Source organism: Pteronotus mesoamericanus, unplaced genomic scaffold (genome assembly GCF_021234165.1).
Source record: "Pteronotus mesoamericanus isolate MK-2021 breed Mesoamerican mustached bat unplaced genomic scaffold, CSHL_Meso_final contig_20, whole genome shotgun sequence".
Lineage (NCBI taxonomy): Eukaryota > Metazoa > Chordata > Mammalia > Chiroptera > Mormoopidae > Pteronotus > Pteronotus mesoamericanus.
Genome location: NW_026555085.1, coordinates 87,601,532 through 87,607,270, shown reverse-complemented (window position 1 = coordinate 87,607,270; position 5,739 = coordinate 87,601,532). Strand labels below are relative to the sequence as shown.

Here is a 5,739-nt window from a genome sequence, read left to right as displayed (position 1 = left end):
AGATATAAAATGATTGGGAGTTTTAGCACTCTTTCTAAAATCATAAACTTTTAAGCAAATAATGCAAAATTAACTGGAGAATTATTATACTGAAATGTTGTTTGAATGCTTTTAAGAGATAAAAATAAATGTGCTAACCGGGAAATAGTGCTAGCAACAATCCCAAGAACAAGAAATGTGATATGTAGAAAAACATGATAATTAGGAATGTGAGTCATAATAATGTTAAAATTGAAAATTGAATCATATTAAAGTTATTAAAGTCAAAAGTTATGGTTCCTTAGTAATATTACCCAAGTCATATTACCCACATGTACTATTTTCTCTTCCTGTTTGGATTATTTTGCCTCTGGTCTTCAGCCATTAAAGCAATATGAATTAAAATTATATTGTTCTGTTTTTCAAAGATTGCTTTTTTGCTTCTTCATTAAAAATGAGGTTATAAAAACGTTTGTCAGATGACATATCTTTCAGTTTCTCAAACATGTGTTATAGACATGCTGCGCAGAACTCAATTTTGAAGGCAAGATATTTAAGTAGGCACTTCAGTATTTTTGCTTATATTTAGAATGTACAAAATCCCAGCAATCTCAGGCTAGAGACAAAAATAAGATGGGCTTATTCATTGTTTCCACATTGGAAACAGTAAAATTGTTTCTTTGGGGTATTTTAACAGACAAAAAAGCAAACAGAAAAGAAAAAACAACCAATTTTCTTTCATTGCCCTCCCTGGACTCCTTCCAACCTTTACTACAATACTTGTTTTTTCTTTAATGTTTTTTCAAGGAGGATAATAATTTTAACCTTAACAACTCAATAAATAGTTGTTTACTTTCTCAGATGCTAGAATCTTATGAGGGTATAAGTGTATTTTACTATTCTTAGTATATAAAATAACCCAACTTCTTTTGAGGTGTATCTGAGGTGTTTTATGAACAGGTGAGTGGTCACCATTACCCAGTCACTTGCTATGACATGTGCTTGTAATGATTCTCCTACGTTGTGTATCTGATGCAGAAACAGGTAGGTGCATCGTATTTTAGCACATCTATTTTTGCTATAATATATAAATTTAGTACTAAAGAGTTTTATCTCTCATTATTTTGAATCAACAGGAGAAGGAAGAAAAGGGAGAGATATGAATGTAATCTATGAAAAAAACAGAATTAGCAAAGAAAGGAGCCAATGACATTTCTATTTCGATCTCCAACTCCCTTAAACTTACACAATGTTATATGTCTATTTTATTTCAGTAACAAAGACCAAGGAAAAGAAAAATATCCCCTTTCTGTATCTCAGTGGTCTGACATTAGAGACACAGGCCATGTCTAGGTCAGGCTAAATTTATCTGATAACATGGTTGGTTCTAGAAAACGCTGAAGTCTCTAGGAAATTTTTCTAAAGAAAGTTTTGAATGAGATCCTTTCTCCAGTTGACCAATTTATTAAAAATGATTCAATATTAAATAATTGAGTAACCTAGTGACATGACAATCACACAAGTAATGGAAAAGTTAATGTAAAAGAGCAAGACCTTGGCTGGGTAGATCAGTTGGTTAGAGTGGCATCCCAATATGCCAAGTTTATGGTTCAAAGCCCAGTCAGGACACATACAAGAATCAACGAATGAATGCATAAATAAGTGGAACAACAAATCAATGTCTCTCTCTCTCTCTCTCTCCCCCCCTTCCACTCTGTCTCTAAAACCAATAAAAAATAAAGTAAAAGGGCAATTGACTGATTATTTTATACATATGAGGGCAATTGTTGAACTTGAAGTTTAATTTGTTAATTCCTTCCCTGTGTGATTTGCCAGACTGAGCTGGTTATTTTCCTAACAGATTGACATAGACATAGTCTGTCAAATGTGCTTCAGGCTCGAGTTCCAGCTATTAATGAGTGAAGCAAGACCTATTTGTTGAGCACTTATAAAATGATATGACAAAAAGCTACAGATTTTAGAAAATATAAATATTTAATTAATTAGACATGGCCATTCTCCTCAGTTATAATCCAAAGGGTGATAAAACAAACAAGTGCTTATAAATAATAACCAAGAACACTGAAATAAAGAATTTACAATAAAAAACAAATTTAGTTAAAATGTTACTAATCATATAGTCAGTTTGCAGTTAAATTAAGGAATCCTATCCAAAATAGTCTAGACAGATGATAAGTGAGCATGTGCTTAGATATTTAAAAATCCACATAATAAAAAAATGAAGGTATGGGAGAATGAAACATTATGGAAATGAAACACATTCTACTATAAAATTCTTGACCTTGTTTCATGAACAACATCCAAAGTACAAAATTCACATGAAATTTCTTTTCCAAGTAAAGTAACAATTGTGAAATGCCAAAAATATAAATAAATTGTTATAGAAATATTTTTGTGAATCAATAACTGAAAAAGTGATAAATTGGAAACATGTTGTTATATTCATTCATTCTTGGAAATTTGACCATTTAATTAATAAGTCATTGTAAAGATTGCTTTCCATCAAATTGCTATTGGGTAATTGATTTTCACTGTACTTGTCTGCTTTTTAAGAGATCATTACCTTCTAGAGGTGTTGAGGCTCTCTATCCTGAAAGTTTCTTCTCTGTGAGTTCTACTTCAAGTTCTCAGTTTTAAATTACATTCATAATGGTACGATAGCAGTAACTACATCTGTTTGTTCACTGTTATATAATATATAGTATCTAATCTATACCATAAAATATAAGCAATAGTTTTCATGCCACGTAGGAATTTTAGAAATTTATGTCGGTATTTTTGTTTGTAAAATGTTTTAGGGGGACACCACACACATTTCATTGATGGTGCCTGGGACAGTGAATGCCTAACACTGCCCAGGACTACCACAAAAAAATGAGGAAAAACATCTTGCCCACACATCTTTGGTATTACCAGTCCTTCATGCAAGGCTGGGTGAGGAGGCGTCATGTTATTTTAATCTAGAACCAAACTATATTTTAAATACAAGGTGGGCAAAAGAAGACTTATAGTTGTTTGTATGAAAAATAATATAATAATTAATAAAAAATAATACCAGAATAAACTGTTTCACAGATCCACAACTGTGAACCTACATTTGCCCCACCCTATGTAGGTGAATAGTTTATGTCATTTTAGTTTATTAAATTTCCAGAAAAAAAACAATTGTGAGGTAATTTTAGGGAACATTATACTTTGTAATTTGAAACTTTACTAAAAGAAATTATATTGTCGATGCCAAAAACACTTATGTGGTCATGTGCCACATGGCAATGTTTCAGTCAGTGGGAGACGGCATGTATGGCAGTGGTCTACTTATAGCCTATGTTTGTAGTAGGCTGTAACATCTAGGGTTGTTTCAGTACATTCTGTAGTGTGCGCACAACAACAAAATCACCTAATGAAGCATTTCTCAAAATGTATTCCCATTGTTAAGCAGCATGTGACTATTTTAAACAATAATCTGCTGTTGTCAGATTTATATTCATTATATGTATCCATATCATCTTGTGATCGTTCCACTATACTTCATCTATTTGTATGAGTTTTAAATTTGTGAATGGATCAAGATTCTCTAAAATTTTTAAATGAAATGAAAATCTCAATTATATGTATTTTTATTCTATTAGGGGTGTTTTCTGAAAATGGTTCTTGAAAACACTATGCTAAGCACTTAAATACTTAGATAATGATCACTCTACATAACCCCATTTGTATATAGATAATGCTGCAAGATGTACATTTCAAATGTGATATGTGAAGAAAAATTCAAGATGAACACATCACCATGATACAATTTTTCTTCAGTGAAACAACATTCATTAAAAATTTAATTTAACTAACTTTAAGAATTTTTGAGAATGAGATACAAGTTATGAAACCTGAATCAGTTACTTCAGCTTTAAATATGGAACTTTACTGTCAACTCATTAGGATCATTGATTAGGATCACTTTGGATTCACAAATCAAAAGAGCTGTACCTGACTTAAATTGGTTTTCTATTTTCTCTGAAAATAACAAAAACAAGAATGTAGTGCTCAAATAAAATTGACCCCATGAAAATCTCATAAGGTTTATCAGGAAACATTTTTAACCGCTTTCAACAGTATTCGACTGCCCCTATACAGATCCTTTTATATAACAATCAATATATGCACAGAGAATTGATACCGATTCACTTATTTCAAGCCAGCCTGAAAAACAGATCAATAAATCATGAACTTTTCTTTGCTTCTTCTCTCAACTTTAACAAAACAATTATTCTAACAACTAAGCTAGCAGCCAATAGTGTGATAAAGCTCTTTCTGAGGTCAGAATGTTCTGAGATTGAGAAAGACCCCAGAGTTCAATTATTTATTTACAAGTACTAAGTGAGAAAATATTCTAACAAACATCCTTTCACTCCCTTCTAAAACTAAACATCAGTCTATCATACACATATCTATCAAGAAACATTGTGGTAATTGTGAGGGGAAAATAAGGTATTTGGGTCGCTTGTTTATTCTTTCAAAAGACTCTAAAAAAAAGGGGGGGGGGGGGGGGGGGGGGGGGGGGGGGGGGAAAGAAAAAAGGGGGGGGGGGGGGAGGGGGGGGAGTTAACAGAATTCCTGTTACCTCTATTGTCTAATATCTAGATAAGTTAATATATTTTAACAACTAGCCATAATTTATTTTCATAACTTATAAATCAAGCATAAGAATATGGAATTTTTTCTGAAATAGAGGGTTCTACAAACAAATATAATATAACTTAGTTTCAACAAATGTTTATCCATATTAAAAAAGCCATTTTATTTCTCTGAGGCTCACTTTCCATAAATTTAAAAGGTGATATTGGCTTAAATGACCTTTAATTTTTTTTCTTCCATTAATAAACTATAGACCTCTGTACAAAATGAAATTCAGGTTACATGATTGTGCAACTTGGTTGATTCTTGGTCAGTTGATCAAAATTCCCAGATTAAATAAATTAATATCAGTCTCTTCTTTTGGAAGAAGACATATAAAATATTACCAGGCTCACTTAGGCAGCACATGTACTAAAATTGGAATTATACAGAGAGGTTAGCATGACCCCTGTGCAAGAATGACACACAAATTTGTGAAGTGTTTCAAAATTTAAGGAAATAAAAAAATGATTATCAAATTAGCAAGAGAGACAAAACTTTGACAGATGGTTCACATAAAACATATTAGAAACAAGATTCTATGTGACCTTTCCATCAAGACCATAATTGAAAAGTATCATGCTCATAATTAATGATGAATTTCTCAGTATGGTATAAGGAAGACATAGATAACAAAAACCGATTTTCAAAAGGGCTAGAGGTTTTCATAAATAAGTTCAATACTCATTAAAAGTGTGATGTGTGTAAAAGAGCAAACACAGGCTTAAGGTGTACTTGTGAATATGCAATAGCAAGGCTAATGTAAACAATAGAGCCTTTATTCTCTGTGCTAAAGAGATAATTTCCAAAGAATGTTTATCTTAGAGTGTCAGACTTAAGAACTTAAGAGAACTGGAGGATATTAAAAGAATTGGAGTAGTGGCTGGTAAATGGTATACGAAATATAGACATGGTTGTGGATTTTAGCTCAACTTCCTGCCAGCCTTTTTATTTGTTCACATTTTCTTTTAATGAAATACATTACTCTGTGAAGTAGTTATTAACAGATTTCAAGATTAAATGCTGTAACACCCATTAGTAATGTTAAAAAAAGTTTTGTAAGGAAAATAT

At 31.8% G+C, this 5,739-nt stretch overlaps 1 non-coding gene across 1 annotated transcript; it reads left to right on the top strand.

Annotated features, from left to right (window-relative positions):
* Positions 1-5,018: 5,018 nt before the first annotated feature.
* Positions 5,019-5,122, top strand: LOC129067986 (U6 spliceosomal RNA). The gene has a single exon (XR_008528810.1). It is a non-coding gene; the product is annotated as a U6 spliceosomal RNA (small nuclear RNA).
* The last annotated feature ends 617 nt before the right edge of the window (positions 5,123-5,739 follow it).